Here is an 18,402-nt window from a genome sequence, read left to right as displayed (position 1 = left end):
TTTTAATATATAATTTATTGTATAATTCGGTTGATGATGAATGCCGTTGGTGGCCGTATTGCGCTACAATGCGAGCTGATGATTTGTGTGATTTCTTAATAAATGACAATTTATCGTACATGGATAGTTATTTCTTAATGTATTCCATATTTATTTAAAGGTATTACCCTTTTTTTCTGGACAGTGAACTTCGAATATGTTTTACTATTCGACAGATTTAGCTCAGAAACAATCTCTGTTAATTGATCTTAATCTAATTGTCGAATCAGGTCTCCGATCTGAGTATCCTGCTTTGCAGTTTTGGATATTTTTTTTATTTTGGACCCTAAATGGCCCTGTGCTAATTAACGAATACACAGGAAATTGGCCGTTACAGTGACTTCGGGAGATGCACAGCAGCGGATTATCATGCCAAACATTCCTTAAGCCTTCTTTAAGTGACCCCCCATCCACGCCCCCCCCCCCTCCCAAAAAAAACAAACAAAACAACAACGTGTATTTGTACACAACCTCTGTTTATTGATCTTAATCTAATTGCCTAATTGTCTTATCAGATCTCATATCTGAGTATCCTGCTGTGCAGTAAGGGATGGTTTATTATGGAAATGGACCCTAAATGGCCCTGAGCCAATAAACGAATACACAGGAAATTGGCCCCTACTGTGACACCAGTGCAATTAGCAGGAGATGCACAGCAGGGGATTATCATGCCAAACATTCCTTGAACTAGGCCTTTAAGATTAAATGATGTGTATATATTTTTGTAATTGTAATTTTGGAAGATATTGAAGATTTGACAGCAATTGAAACGTCTCCATTTGCATATGATAAACAAATTCGTATTTTATGTCAAAATAGTTTGCTTCTAGGAATTCGAAAGCGATAGCCCAAACGTTTATTGATAACTATATAATTATATTTCAATTCTTGTTCATTATTTCTTCTTAGTATTGTGGCGTTATGTGTATCTGTATACATGTGTCTCTGTAGTTTAAAATGTATCATGCTACAGTTAATTTCCATTGTGTTTTATGGTCAAATGGTACTGTTATGTCGAAATCAAAACTTGATAACATTTGTTTTGAGGTATGGAGATATTTAATGAAAACGTAATTCTATTTTAAATATCAAAATCTATACTTAAAATTGAGACTTTACCACAACTCGCGTGACGGATTGTGGTAAACATAACGTACATTCTGGCTGTATAATGGTTTTAGTCTGTATCATGTGATAGGCAGCACGTACGAGAATTTGTGAAAAAAAAAAATCACCATATTCATATGACAAAAAACAAAACAAATTTCCATGAGAGCATAAAAAAACTTCCACACACGTACGACACGGCCCAACCACACACGTCCGACACAGCCCAACCACACACGTCCGACACAGCCGAAACTCAACACGTACGACAAGGTCCAAACCAAACACGTACGACACGGCCCAACCACACACGTCCGACACAGCCCAACCACACACGTCCGACACAGCCGAAACTCGACACGTACGACAAGGTCCAAACCAAACACGTACGACACGGCCCAAAATAAACACGTTAGACACGGCCCAAACCAAACACGTACGACACGGCCCAAACCAAACACGTTAGACACAGCCCTAACCAAACACGTACGACACGGCCCAAACCAAACACGTCAGACACAGCCCAACCACACACGTCCGACACAGCCGAAACTCAACACGTACGACAAGGTCCAAACCAAACACGTACGACACGGCCTAAACCAAACACGTTAGACACGGCCCAAACCAAACACGTCCGACACGGCCCAAAATAAACACGTACGACACGGCCTAAACCAAACACGTTAGACACGGCCCAAACCAAACACGTACGACACGACCTAAACCAAACACGTACGACACGGCCCAAAATAAACACGTACGACACGGCCTAAACCAAACACGTTAGACACGACCCAAACCAAACACGTTAGACACGACCCAAACCAAACACGTACGACACGGCCCAAAATAAACACGTACGACACGGCCTAAACCAAACACGTTAGACACGGCCCAAACCAAACACGTTAGACACGGCCCAAACCAAACACGTACGACACGGCCTAAACCAAACACGTTAGACACGGCCTAAACCAAACACGTCCGACACGGCCCAAACCAAACACGTTAGACACGACCTAAACCAAACACGTACGAAACGGCCCTAACCAAACACGTACGACACGGCCCAAACCAAACACGTTAGACACGACCCAAACCAAACACGTTAGACACGACCCAAACCAAACACGTACGACACAGCCGAAACTCGACACGTACGACAAGGTCCAAACCAAACACGTTAGACACGGCCCAAACCAAACACGTTAGACACGGCCCAAACCAAACACGTACGACACGGCCTAAACCAAACACGTTAGACACGGCCTAAACCAAACACGTCCGACACGGCCCAAACCAAACACGTTAGACACGACCTAAACCAAACACGTACGACACGGCCCTAACCAAACACGTACGACACGGCCCAAACCAAACACGTTAGACACGACCCAAACCAAACACGTTAGACACGACCCAAACCAAACACGTACGACATGGCCAAACCAAACACGTTAGACACGACCCAAACCAAACACGTACGACGTGGCCAAACCAAACACGTTAGACACGACCCAAACCAAACACGTACGACGTGGCCAAACCAAACACGTTAGACACGACCCAAACCAAACACGTACGACGTGGCCAAACCAAACACGTTAGACACGACCCAAACCAAACACGTTAGACACGACCCAAACCAAACACGTACGACATGGCCAAACCAAACACGTACGACGTGGCCAAACCAAACACGTTAGACACGGCCCAAACCAAACACGTTAGACACGGCCAAAACCAAACACGTTAGACACGACCCAAACCAAACACGTTAGACACGACCCAAACCAAACACGTTAGACACGACCCAAACCAAACACGTACGACATGGCCAAACCAAATAATTAAGACAAGGCCCAAACCAAACACGTTAGACACGGCCTGAACCAAACACGTTAGACATGGCCAAACCAAACACGTTAGACACGACCCAAACCAAACACGTACGACGTGGCCAAACCAAACACGTTAGACACGACCCAAACCAAACACGTACGACATGGCCAAACCAAACACGTTAGACACGACCCAAACCAAACACGTACGACATGGCCAAACCAAACACGTTAGACACGACCCAAACCAAACACGTTAGACATGGCCAAACCAAACACGTTAGACACGACCCAAACCAAACACGTTAGACACGACCCAAACCAAACACGTTAGACATTGCCAAACCAAACACGTTAGACATGGCCAAACCAAACACGTTAGACACGACCCAAACCAAACACGTTAGACACGACCCAAACCAAACACGTTAGACATGGCCAAACCAAACACGTTAGACACGGCCAAACCAAATAATTACGACATGGCCCAAACCAAACACGTACGACATGGCCAAACCAAATAATTACGACATGGCCCAAACCAAACACGTTAGACATGGCCAAACCAAATAATTACGACATGGCCAAAACCAAACACGTGCTACATGGCCAAACCAAACGCGTGCGACACGGCCGAAACCAAACGCATACGCCATGGCACAGACTAAACGCATACGCCATGGCACAGACTAAACACGTACATAATAATGTAGAAAGCGTGTCTGTCATTTAGAGAAAACGTTGCTTCATGTTAGTTGGCGGTTCAGTTACAGACTTAAAACAGCAGGGAGAAGCTCTGTAGTCAATTAAAATGCAATCCTGTTTGAAGGAACAAGAATCGCGGTCAATTACACAATAAAAGAGAGACATACAAGGCAACAAACACATTACACACATACCAGAATATCAGTATTAGTGAATGTCGGGCTAACTGCATTGGAAAAATCATTGAAAACTTGTGAGCTGAGCGCTCAACCACAAACTCAACCATAAACTCAACCACACACTCTTCCCAACATTTATCAACAAAGTTTTTAGAAAATACGGACATCTAACAGATGATAATGACGTCATTCTGTTCTAGTTAATTACCATCCATCGTTTAACCGTAAAATGAATGAAATCTTCATTTTAGGTGACAAGTGTGTTATGTGAGTCATAAAAACAGCTAAACATTCATTGCCATTCAGCACATGTTATGAAGATCGTTCACTTTACTCGTTTGCTAGTTTTTGCATTATATGAAAATGTATGTATGGTCCTTTATATATATAATCAACTTAACATGAGTTAAGAAAACACCCAAAGGCATAGAAAAATAAAAGAAAACATTTTTGGTACATGTAAATAGAAATATTGAACAATAAACATAAACATTTTATAATAATGTGCATTTTGTACAATGCGTACTTTCCCCTTACCAGTCATACCTATAGAATGATTAAACTGCTCTAACATCAACAGAACTAAATCAGTTTCAACGACATTTGGGATATGTAAGATTCATAGTATTATCAGTCATGCAAATGTTCGTATTTCGCAAAAAAGAGTAACTTCAATTGATAATTGGAATTTTCCGCATTTTCCGAATTCCCCTGACAATATTTCCTGTAACATCACGTACCGTTAAAACGAGTGTCCATGGAGAATTAAATTAAAAAGACGAAATCGCAATGCTGCATTTAGTTTTATCTCCTGCAAATTCTGAAATAAAAATTAGTGCTGCACATTTTCATTATATAACGCATATGTAGAAGTATCTGTAGGCACTCAATCTTATTGCGATACAAGCAAAAAACGGCAGTTGTAAAACCATAAAGAACCTTCATGAATTTTCATCTTCAAATTCGTTTACAAAGCACTTAAAATCCAAGTTATGTTGTTTTACTCATTTCAATAAAAAGCGTAGTTATTCCTACACACGCTACATTTTAACGAATCGTTAAAATAACTATCTTTAAATTATGAACTTACTTAGCTTGATCACGCGAATTGCTCTTTTTTAAACAATTAGCAGTCCTCCATAACGTCAGCCATCTTGATTTGAAGCACTTCTTGAGCTTCTTTATATTTTTAGTACATTGAACGACTGATTTAACGATTTCGATATAGTAAAACTATCATACGACCAGAATTAGGCGAAAACAAACTAACGAAAATATACTCAAACTTACAGATTTTCGACCTTTTAATCGGTTAGTATTTCACGAAAGTACGAACTACTTGGCCAATGCCGTCTTTATGAGAAGACACAATAAGGTGCGTTATTTCCTATTACTTGTTATTTTATAGGGGCACTCTATATATTTTTACACTTGATAGATGCAATAAAGGAAGCGTATTCCTCATTCAAATAGAATAGTATTTGTGGCCACCTTGCTACTAATTGAAACCGCTATGTATATAAAGTCAAATGTTTCATTATGAGTAACATCAAAATTGAGGATACACACATGTAGTAAGTTTTTTTACAGTTCATAATGTTTGTGCAGCGATTAATGTGTTATACTCTCCAGTAGAACATGCGTGCGTCCTCCTGAATACAGCGATACAAATAGCTGCTTACAGGTCAACTGATGTGGTAACAGGTAGTTTAATGATAATAAGGCAATGTCCTGTAACTTTCAAGCGAAACGTTATCAGAATACATGATTTGAAAGATGACTGGTCTATCCGGTGACCTTGACCTTTGATATGTTGATTTAAAAATCAATACGGATCTACAGGACAAGACCAACTTTTTCACCAAGCTGAATGACCGGAAGTCCAGAGGATCTCGTTACGTTGATCGGACAAGTTTTTCGTGTTCAAGGGCACCGCGACGTTGAGCTTTGACCAGCCGATCACGAAAAGGTTAACCAACCTCCATAACAAGTGTGAGGGCCATAGGCTCAAGCACACTCACGTAATCAATCGAACAAGCTCTTTATGCTCAAGTCCTTTTCGACCATGACCTAAAAACTTGAAAACTTCAGAAGTGTTCTTCTGTTCATGATCAACCTCCGTATCGAGTTCTACTGGGGAATTTAGGCCCAAAGATTTTCTAGTTAGTTATAGGATAAGGTATGGCCTACCGACCAATCAATCGACAGACATGTGCAAGTCATATTGCTCCGTTTATAAGGGGGGTGGGGTGGGGGTGGGGGGGGGCTTTAACAGTATAATCTTAAATATTTACCTTAGCGGGCAATATTAAAAAGGTAGTGACCGGTCACTAACTTGAATTGTGCGAATCGCTACACAACAAAAACATGGCGACCAATTCCGCCGTCATAAACATCGTAAAAAGGCGTGTGGTCGCCATAACACTCCAGAACATCGGGAGTTTAAGCTTATAATACCCGAGATCAGTTTCAAAGATGTAGAGATAATGTTTCGTGAGAGCCGGGTCTATATCCGAGATTGACATGACAACATCCGACAAGGGGCCATGAACCCGTTTGTATGAAGAACATTCCTGTCGTACAGTTCATCGGGAAATTCTCCGTCTCTGGATAATAGTATAAGTTTTCCCAAACATAAGATTGAATTCCGTCTAATTATAATATACCCTACCCACCACTGCGGGACAAGCATGACCCTTTTCACTTGTCATTTTTATCCAATGATGCAATCATAAAAATAGTTTAAATAAAATAGCAGCAGGGCAAACATTCTACTAGTATAGGAAGGAAATATAAAATTCTGAGAGTTCTGACACAGGCTAGTGCTTGACAAAATGTCATTTCATTTCAAACTGGGACTGAAACCTGGGTATGTTTCCATTTGTACAGTTTATAAAATATTCCTTACTTTACTTGTTGGAGAATGGCAGAAAAATGTTTTTGAGATGCTGAAGCAGGTCATTATTGTCATTTAATTATCAATATGTTTTGCTTTCAGAAAGTGTGTAACGAATGATAACGAAACTCGGATAGCTCAGTTGGGAAAGCGCCGTTCTATCAATCTAAGGGTTTGTGTATCCAGGAAAATGATAGTTATCGAATGTTTAGCCCCAGCAATGTCCTAATATAACTGAAATACTGTTGTAAAAGGACAAAAACAAAGCAAACAAACGTGTACCAAACTATAAACCAAAAAAAAGAAGAAAAAAAGATCCCTACCTACCCTACCTATTAGTGGGGACCATGTTACCCTAACCACACAATTTATTTTTTTAGGCCTTACCGTAACACATCTAAAGAATCAGTCAAGCTCTGGTTCTACTTTTCATTTATATACATGGCCTATTTTAAATGAACTATATATCAACTTAAATCCTATGAACATAGCATCAGTGTATAGAAATAGCTGTAGTTTCTCCGTCCTATTGCGATACTAGAGAAGGTTATAAATACAATTCACTCAGTCTTAAAATTCGTATAGTTTGTTTACAAAGCACTTAAAATCATTGAATGAATGCTTGAGAGATTGAAATGTTATTAAAATGTATATTATTTTAAACATGAATAGTTCCTTTATAGATAGGTTGGTAAAAATAATGGTTTTCTGTCTGAACCGACTAAAACATTGGCATGTGTATATTATACTGTGACGACAACTACAGGGATAATGGTAGCAACATATATATACTGGTCTGGTTTAAAGATACAAGGGTCAAAATCCAAAAGCCAAATGAATAAGCAAATTAACATAAATACATGCCGGTTGTGGTAGCCATCGGACGGACGGTGACAGCAGGGGATTTCATTGGGAGAGATGGGGCTCAAACAGTTAGGACCGATTATTATACAAACTAATTATGTACGTATTTATAAAAGCAAAGCAAACATCATCAACTTTATCATACGTATGCCTAAGATCATTCTTAACCTACTCTCAAAAGTCGCTTAAACCGAAATATCAATTTCCTATCGCCTTATATAGAAACGGATTAAGTCAAGCCTTTGTCCTTTTGGATGAGGACAACTATTTACGCATACTTTTGGAACAAAAAAGCAAGACGGTTTCGGGTTTACTAAAATTACATAGAGAAGAATAATATAAAAATTGTGCACTTCGAAATAAACCTTTTCCTCGTCGTCTTGTATTTATTACCCCCTGTTCTGGTTACACGATTACTTCAGCAAGGACATCCGGTTGTGCGTTTATGTAAATCAAACGTCTCAGGTTTCATTATAGACTTTCCCTGTAAGACATTTTTTCAAATACTATGAATCATTCTGCGCATAATCCTTTGTTAAACTAAAAAAACAATTATGGATGCGAATGTTGGGGATTCAAAATGACTAGATTCAATAGAAAGTTCTTAAATATGTATTAAATACTTAAATATGTATTAAATACTTAAAGTTGTACACCCACACGGCCAAATACAAGTCCAATTTGATCGTTCCGTTTTATCTTAAACATACAATTTCAGTATTTAAAGTCATACGGAGTCAATTACTTTATTCTGCAAAAGCAAGAGCTAATGACATTAAATGGATTAAACATGTTAAGAATAGTTTTACAAAAGTGGCCTTATTAATGTTTGGCGTAGTCACGAATTCCAAAATAAAATATTGTTACAAAAGAGTGTTAGGTACAAACTGGTATGCCTTATGGTACACTTCAGCATGTATACAAACTGGTATGCCTTATTGTACACTACAGCAAGTGTTAGGTACAAACTGGTATGCCTTATGGTACACTACAGCAAGTGTTAGGTACAAACTGGTATGCCTTATGGTACACTACAGCAAGTGTTAGGTACAAACTGGTATGCCTTATGGTACACTACAGCAAGTGTTAGGTACAAACTGGTATGCCTTATGGTACACTACAGCAAGTGTTAGGTACAAACTGGTATGCCTTATGGTACACTACAGCAAGTGTTAGGTACAAACTGGTATGCCTTATGGTACACTACAGCAAGTGTTAGGTACGAACTGGTATGCCTTATGGTACACTACAGCAAGTGTTAGGTACGAACTGGTATGCCTTATGGTTCACTACAGCATGTATACAAACTGGTATGCCTTATGGTTCACTACAGCATGTATACAAACTGGTATGCCTTATGGTACACTACAGCAAGTGTTAGGTACAAACTGGTATGCCTTATGGTACACTACAGCAAGTGTTAGGTACAAACTGGTATGCCTTATGGTACACTACAGCATGTATACAAACTGGTATGCCTTATGGTACACTACTGCATGTATACAAACTGGTATGCCTTATGGTACACTACAGCAGGTGTTAGGTACAAACTGGTATGCCTTATGGTACACTACAGCAAGTGTTAGGTACAAACTGGTATGCCTTATGGTACACTACAGCAAGTGTTAGGTACAAACTGGTATGCCTTATGGTACACTACAGCAAGTGTTAGGTACAAACTGGTATGCCTTATGGTACACTACAGCATGTATACAAACTGGTATGCCTTATGGTACACTACTGCATGTATACAAACTGGTATGCCTTATGGTTCACTACAGCATGTAAGTTCTTCAAGTAAATGTGTAGATTGTTAACAGCGGTTTGATTTTGAAAACTATCTTGTTAAAACACCGCCAAAATAATTGAATTATGTTATTCGATTGAGAACAGTTGAAATAGGTGGAAATAAACGTAAATGACAGAAAGTGCCATCTTTGTGATACTAATCGTATTAGTGATGAATTTCATTGTTTGTTGGAGCGTATTTATTTCATTAACGAAATACGACGTTTCATTGATAACTCCAATTTCTTAACCCCAAAATTATTTAAACGTTTTATGAAATTAAATACAGAATGCAATATGTTTTTTTTTTAAGTTGTTTAAAATCATGAACTATATTGTTAGCAAAATTAACTTTACACCATAATTTACTCCTCTTGCAATGATGTTCATAAGTACAGTAGGGTTAAAGTTCATTTTTACAGCCTCTATATATTCAGTGCAATGATCATTCTGTCATGTATGTAAAACATGAGTTTGTTAAATAAACTTGGGACTTGTTTATACGAGAACTTTAGCATGGATATCAGTTTGATTTTGTAATGGCAAAAGTCTTTTGTATTAAATTAAAAAATAAAGGATTAATAGCAATAATAAGAAGTAAAATAGTTCTCATGCGTGCATTAAGTGCTGGTAACTGGTAATAAAAAGCAATAAAACTCTTCTCAACAAAACGCTAAAAAGAGGCAAACATGCAATTGGTCCTTATATATTCTAATAGAGAGCTTGATTAAGGATTTGTTCTGTCATATAACCTGAGGAATGGTTACAGTTATATTACATTCTGCAATTGTAAGATAAATATTATAAAAATCGTTCACAACAAATAAAGATGTGGTTTTAGGAATGATTTATTACAATGTTCTCGTGTTTACATATCAATGTATGATTGGTAACCTCGGATTTACCAGCTTGTATTGTGATCTATTTTCTTCCTCTTCTTAAACAACTTAAACCAGGAAATGGGGAGATAAAATGTTTAAAGTTTTTTCCTCTTTCTATCGTTCCTTTGTGAAGCGTTTTATTGCCTTTTATTGCCACTTATCAGCCACTAAATGCACACTTAATTCGCGTTATGCCAGTCAATGTTTTATTGCCTCGTTTTATACACTATACGCATGCATAGGTAAAATTATAGAAATAAACTACACACAAGAGTTGAATTAAAAACATATCCATAAAATACAACATATGAACGCTTAAGTCCATAAGTTAATAGATTCGCGGAAGTGACCAAGAGTGACAAGGAAACAACAAATTAGTCAGAGAGCAAGTCGCAACTGTGGTCCTTTGAGCCCAGGCCAGCTCGTGATATACGACTGTGGTCGGTCACCCAACCGCTAATGACCATAATTACGCATCAATTAAGCGACAAACATTACCACTTGAAACAACCATGAATACTTGCAATTATAATTACATCATACGATAGATGACGTTATGGCGAAGAAAACGGGTTAATGTATTTAAGTCCCTATTACTTGCATATACTAAATGTACAGCTTCTTATTTGTATCGTGATTTGATCAACGAGTTACGTCTATGTGTATGTGGTACGATACAAATGAATGCATATAGGAATAGAAAATATAGTACTTTACTCCACAAGTGACTTTTTGTTAGAAATTGCTGCTTCAATTCAAAAATATATGTAATGTATGTATGTTTGTGTGTGTTCAAATTCATGACTCTCCGATATCCATGTTGGGTATCATATTCTTCATTTAAACATGTATCTGCCGCCATGTCATTTATGTTCATTTTATATACCTCATTTGCCATAGTTTATGGTATGAGAGAATAAACGTTGTTTGACTTGACTTTGACTTGACTTGCGCTGGACTTATTAGATAGTAGAAGTATTTACAAAGAAAGTTGACGTTGATGTACCGACTTAAGATGATGGATCCTGATGACCCGCATATTGTAGGGAATGTTTTCAAACCACAATACGAGTCGCGTGCATGTCTTAATGCGATATCCAGGGATGTCTTGAGCAGGTTGAATCATTCTTTCATGGGACTCGCTCATGTTATGTAAAACGCAAAAAAAATATTGCGATAGATAGAGTGGCAAATTATAAGAATTGTTAAAGCTGTGATATTGACGGCTGGAATCATTCAACAAATGTTTATATATGCTGTCGCTCAGTGTGTTTAAAAGTCCTAGAGAGCGAGCGGTTTAGTTTGCCAGTTTTCTATTTCTTTCATGCCCCTACATGTGTGGGTTCGCTCCCTACTAAAACCAGGTTTTTATACTTAAATTCTATTTCTTTTGTCTTCAGTTTCGGCATCAAAGTAAAATAATTATGATATGAGCGATTTCAGAGGCGTTACCGTGAAAAAAGTTTGGTCAATATCATGAGCGAGTCCCTTTAACAGTGGCAAATAGTTCATATAATATTTATTAACAAAGAATTCAGTATTAAAGGTTGGATTAGTCCTTCTGTAATGATACAATGTGATATGTTTCAATCACAGTTTGTCCTCTTTTGTATGACAGTCTTGCACTGAACAGTAGCAAACAAGTACAATTTGGGCATCATAGTCTATGCTAACAACTATACATTCCTTGCCTTGTAAAATTTCAAACTTAGGGATAGATTCGTTAAGAGAAATTTAGCCGATAAAAAAATGCCAAAGTTATTGTGTTTAGCTTCTTGTTATTACAAAACATCTACAGTACTAAAAAAACTGAACTCCAGACAACGAGTTCTCAACATGGCTGACCGGTGAGTGAGTATATGTTTTTCTAGTTTAACTTTGATAATTAATTCACCGCACAAACAATGCCTCCATTGTATAACCCGTTATACTTGACCATTGACGTCAATCGGAAAATCGATGTTTCTGTATATATGTCCTTCAAATAAAATTCGTAGAGAATACAAATGTTGTTGTTGTTTTTGTCAATTATAAGTGACGTCTCTATTCTGTATTTGATATGCATAATTTTAATGAATTACATAGATTAGAATAACTTGCAAAGACTTTCATTTCTGCAAGTTATTGAAGTGAACACGCCCTACATGTTTCGATGTGTTTGACGACAAATCCGTTGGTTAGAATCACGGGTGTTATTACGACGGCAGAAATAATTATACCGAGTCCGTACACTTGAACCCTCGAAAACAAACTGAAAAGTGATGGCTCAACGAATCGTCATTTCGACTCTTGTGTTAGGGGGAAATCGTGAATGTCAACGTCTTTTCAAAATTTACGTCTTTGACAAATCACTTTCTAATTCCCATAAGGCGTGAGAGAGACACGTAAATCATTTCAATTATAGAAACGTCATTGTAGATCAGAAATAAATTCAAATGAAAATCAGAGAAAAACTAACAATAAACGGCAGAAATCATAAATAACGAAAAAAAAGTTAAAAGAACCTACGATTTCTGTGAAATTAAAATTTACGAGTTTTTTATTGATAGAATGAATACATCTGGCGTTCGAGCTCCTACATGCAAGCGTATATGATAAGATATATCTCGGAAGATCTGAACATAATAGATAACTGCTATCTTGGTATGATATGAGCTTTGCTGCCACCCTTATTTTGATAGATATAAGACAAGGAGGCAACGAAAAAAGTGATGTTTTACTAGGAGAACAACGGAAGTTGGACGGATTTTCTACTAAATAGAATTAAATGATATTGCCAAAGCTGTCTGGAAGTTACTGCTGTTTTTGCAATACTCGTGCGTTCAAAATAAAAGGATTTTGTAATTTTATGCTATTGATTGGTAATCTGTAACAGACAAGTTTTATTAAGTAAGATAACCATTTTTATTTCTAGGACAACACTAACAGTATAGTTAATCGCTTCGAACTGTCCAACAACAGCCAAGTAGTTCGTGCACTTCGAACAGTAAAACCAGAGTCAAGTAGTTCGAACAGTCCAACCAGAGCCAAGAAGTTCGAACAGCCCAACCAGAGCCAAGTAGTTCGTGCACTTCGAACAGTTAAACCAGAGCCAAGTAGTTCAGGCACTTCGAACAGTTAAACCAGAGCCAAGTAGTTCGTGCACTTCGAACAGTCCAACCAGAGCCAAGCAATATTAGCGACACGAACAGTCTGACCCAAGCCTACTTTGTTTTTGTTTTATATTCAGGTATTTCAAATTTAAAAAAGTAAAATCAGCAGTCACTGTTTTTCCCATGAAATTAATTCGTATTGTTTACAAAACAGGAGCTTTAACCTTTACTCTAATACAATATCGTACACACGACACGGCGCTTCGAGAATTATTTCACTGCATATTTGTATAATCATACCAAGCTGCCAACTTACCATTAATAAATATAATACCCGACCCTTTAACATTTTAGAGATAAAAGTTATGAATCATTTACAATAATAAATCACAACAGTGTTTCATTTTAAAATTGAACTTCTACATGCCATTTGAACATTCACATGTAAGAGTATACCATTTCAGGGTCGTGACCTTTAAACGTTTATCAATGGAATGTGTTCAAGTTCAGATTCCTCTGATGAACTAACAAACAAATATATATAATTTGTGACGGTACAATTAACCTGTTCAAAACGTATCTTTCATATTCCATTTGCGACATGAGATATTGGCATTGGATATATATTGCAGCATTTATATTAGTATATTATTTTATACGAAATTAAATATGCATGACATATTTAATTTCGTATAAAACAATATATATATATAAATGTATATATATGTATGTATGGAATTAAATCACTTACACAGTATTCCTCTATACTCCCACGTACTCATATCTCCTCATTGTCAACAACATGTTTATTGAAAATATCCAAAACAAAGGGTATCACTTTCATAAGCCGCGAAGTTCACCAAGTAAACAACTTGTTTAGATAATAAAAGGACGAATGGTGAATTTTAATATGCGCGAACAACTTAAAAGAGAGAGAATGCAAGTTGTATGATAAACCCCTCGATAGTGATAAGATAAGCAGGAAACTCATCGGCCCCCAGCCAAACACGCGATGGGCTTCAAGAACCTTGACCAGTATCTATTTCTCATGGAGTGGTATCTCTCCGTGCCCTCCGTGAGAGAAAGGTCCGATCACGCGTGCTGCCGTTCCTTGCGAAATGACGCCATAGGTGTTAGCTCAGTAACAGGCTTTGCATTTCGATGCATTTTCTTGTCTTTACAAATATTTAAATGACCATATATTCAGCGATTGAAGCTAAACAACGAGTACAAATGAAATAGCTGCAAGGGGTTGTAAAGGAAAGTCCTGACCATTGAATGCACTTAGTGACTATGACCATTGACCTCATCTCTCCGATCTCTGCTATCTATGTATGGACAATTTAATGACCTCGCCTCATCTCAAATACTCTGTGGTCACTTAGAGAAGGAGGAATGTGCAAAAGGATATTTCAAAATAATTTAACTTAGCTGGTAGTGTTAAGATATGACTTGTCTAAATTCATATTCTAATTAGTTTTACTATATTACAATGAAAATACTAATAACAGATATTATTATAATTTAATGCGCCTACGGGAAGCCTTCAACAGTCATAGCAATGGTGAACATTTGAAACATCTGACAGTATTACAGTGACCAGTTACATGTACTTTATCAGATGCACGCTTATCTCTGACATCCAGGGTGGGAAATCGGCAGCGTGGCTCATAGGAATCAGCGAAATAGTTCACTTAATTTGAAACTAACCATGTTTATCAATATTAACGATAAATAACATGGAATGCCGGTGAATCTCCGTTCATAAAGTGGAAACGTGCTATTGAAATCTTGCATGGATGTTTTTTATAGCAACACTTAATAAGTACGTTGTTTTAACGACTGTCATTTTCACAAGATGATTCCAAGAAAAATATACAAGCATATTTATGTCGTAATTAATGCATACTTAAATTTATTGAATTAAAAGCTATTTTAAGGTGTCTAGCGCTTAATTACAGAATAATCATTGATGTTGGGTTTTTACATGATATTCATCGCAACATGATTGCAGCAGATGGAGACTTGCTTGATGGTTTGGTTACCGGGGAAACGTTTTTGTTTTCATTTTTTTACACAGTTTATGTTATAAAATGCTTTGTTATCAGAGAGATGTATTACAGATTTCGAGTGATAGATAGTAATTAGAAAAAGACGGAGCAACACAGATGTAAATAAACATGTAGTAACAATACAATGAAAACACCAGCCTGACATGGGCAAGCAGGCCACTCAATCATTGCTTGCGGTCCCTCACTCTTTAAAGTTATTTAACTCAATTTCGGTTCCATGTGTGAACATTACCATTGACCAGTACGCCATTGTGTGAATACACCTATTCCTGGAGCCTTTAATTTCTGACCAACCCTATCAGAAGTAGTGCGTCAATTTCAAAAACACATATGAAATACAAACGATGATGTAAAAGATATCAACAGCCACTTAAAAAAGCAACACAGTATGTCGGCCGTATGTTTCCAGGACTAGTTCAGCAGCAATCAGAGCGCACTGTCAACTTGGACAAATAAAACGGAAGTAATGAATAGCGCTTGTCACAATCAGTGGGTTTTGTGTTTCCCAGAAGATGGTGGAGCGCTGCTGGTAAGGGCTTTATCGCTTCCGAGCGGGAGACCAAACCTTCTAAAATGTAATTATATCTCTCTCTTGAGATTTGAGCCCAAATTGGATGTCCTAGAAAAATCTGCATGTAAACTTCTAAACAACGCGTCTAGTTAAAATGGATTGTGTTTAAAATCTGGTTGTATTTGATCACATATATGTTGCGTCAATCGTTTTCTTTCACTTGCCTTTTTATGCGCCATTTTTCTTAATGTTAAATGACAGACTTGTTCAATGATACAACTATCCACATAACATACTTATTACATTTGGTTTATTTTACATAAATTCTAGTTTGGTTAAATTATCTAAAAACAATTGAAATAAAGGTACGTCTGCGTAACATGACCTACATTCAAGTTGAATTATAAAAAAAGTTGGTTTAATTGGTTTGCATTTTATAATTTCGTTTATCAGCGTTACATTATATATAATACTTTAAGTATTAACTAAACAGGATTTCTTCGACAGTTGTGGTGTCCACTTACACACATATATATAATGAACACTAATTATTATTTCATTTGGGATGACTTTGAAACTGTTTTGCAAATACCTCTTCGCAATAGTATGTGCTTAGAATAATAACGCTCCAACATGTAATGCTCCTTCGAAGGAGTAGTTTTGTTTATGTTCTGTTCATAATTATTTAACGCTCTAGGGCCATTATAACAAACGGTCTCAAGTCAAAGTCTAGACATAGACGGGCACTTTTAATAAATTAAGAAGAATCCTTTTTATTTTATTTGTGTGTTTTTTTCAACAATAAATGTGAATAATTGTACAATATCGAATAATAATAAATCTCAGCTAACATTATCACCCGTAGACTAAACTTGAAAGAAAGTTAAAATGGAAAAAAGATTTGCAGTTTTGCCACTTCAGTCTGAAGTGGACTGTAATCTTGACCCCTGTTTTTATTAAAACTTTGGCCGACATCATACATTTCTGATTTCGGTATCAGACCTACACATACGAGAACTTGTGGTGCCTTGTGATACTATAGTTATTACACAATTCAAAATGGTTTTACTTCCCAAAAGGGAACATAGAAATACACCTAATATAGTTTAACAGATGAAAACCTTTCTCCTTAAAAGCTCGTTGCAGTTTCAAATTGAGATAAAGAATAAACAGGCACACTTTTACGACATTATCTCTAATGCATTTTGGCCTTGGAATTTTTAATACAGTTATCTAGTTTCATAACAGTAACTGATAAAGCGTTATGAACTAGGATATATGAAAAATGCTTTTATCAATTGCTTCAAGTTTGTGTTGCTAGTACATGTGTATAAGGTTAATTAAATGCAGCTCGATATTGGCTGAGGACGTCTTGACTATTTGTAGTAGGGAAACTCAGACAATGTCTTTCAATCCACACATTTCCATTTTATGCCTAATTATCTATATACGTATACTCATTATCTATTCTTCTCGGTTCCACACCAAGATTTATTAAAATTCTTCGGCTTCCTTTCAAATTCACATTAACGTAGCAATCTTATGAACGTATTCAAATAAAGTAGTCTTTTATTTCGCACTGTTTTAAACCACATAATACCATGCATCCAATTTTGAACTCCGACGCATTAATTTAACATTTCATGTAAAAAGGTAGATCAGACGATACCTGATTTCGATTTGCGGTATTAAAGATTACAGGCTTGCGGTCTTCAGAATTTAATCATCATTATATGATCGTTGTTTACCGGTTTGCTGCGAGTTGTTGAATTCATCACACAATCTGTCAGCGTCCACGATTTAAGTGTAACCGTCTTGTTCTCAATGAGAACACATCGGCCAGTTTCCATCGAGAGCAACCTCGATGTATGCCGGTACATCAGTAGAAGTAGTAAATTTAAGAATAATAATATTAATTCATTATATCGTTTTTAAATGTAATGTTTACTTTCATGCTTAAATTTAATTCCCAATAAAGTGTACTATTACATGAATAATTACCATTTCTACGAGTAAAGTCCTTAGGTTTACCTGATAAATGCATCTCGATCTATTTGCGGTTAAGTTAAATAAAGAATTTTGACATTGTACATATACATCTGAGGTTGTTTTCGATGAAAAACTTGATGGCCGAGATGTTCCGATTGTTTTGTTCGGTTGTCCATTCATACAACTTTTACCCCTTTTTATTGTCAACATAGAGTTTGTAATCATCGAGGGTTGAAGTTTACTTCGATTAAACAGAGCAAGTTTGTAATTCTGATAAATGTTGACGTCATTTCCTATCGGTGAAATTGACCGAGTGGTAAAGTGTTCCGGAATGAGAGCGTTGTGGGCTCGTTACTGCTCGGGCCTTCTTCGGTAATCTCCGGTAAACACTGGTATAATAACAGAGTTTTGACTATATCTATTCATATATTCATA

The 18,402-nt window shown here is 36.9% G+C and overlaps 1 protein-coding gene across 7 annotated transcripts in view; it reads right to left on the bottom strand.

The window, feature by feature from the left end:
• Nucleotides 1-18,402, bottom strand: part of LOC128208637 (FMRFamide receptor-like) — a 139,115-nt gene that overhangs the window by 8,530 nt on the left and 112,183 nt on the right. Inside the window, exon 1 of one of the 7 annotated variants that reach the window (XM_052912238.1) lies at nt 14,147-14,270. The exons of 5 other annotated variants lie outside the window; for them this stretch is intronic. The gene's annotated coding sequence lies outside the window, so the exon portion shown is untranslated. Of the gene's footprint in view, nt 1-4,614; nt 4,679-14,146; nt 14,271-18,402 lie in introns of those variants that run through there. One more of the 7 variants, XM_052912244.1, reaches the window with a different exon arrangement.

Source organism: Mya arenaria, chromosome 2, assembly GCF_026914265.1.
Source record: "Mya arenaria isolate MELC-2E11 chromosome 2, ASM2691426v1".
Lineage (NCBI taxonomy): Eukaryota > Metazoa > Mollusca > Bivalvia > Myida > Myidae > Mya > Mya arenaria.
Note: the sequence above shows the minus strand (reverse complement) of the source record. Positions and strands in the feature narration are given on the sequence as shown.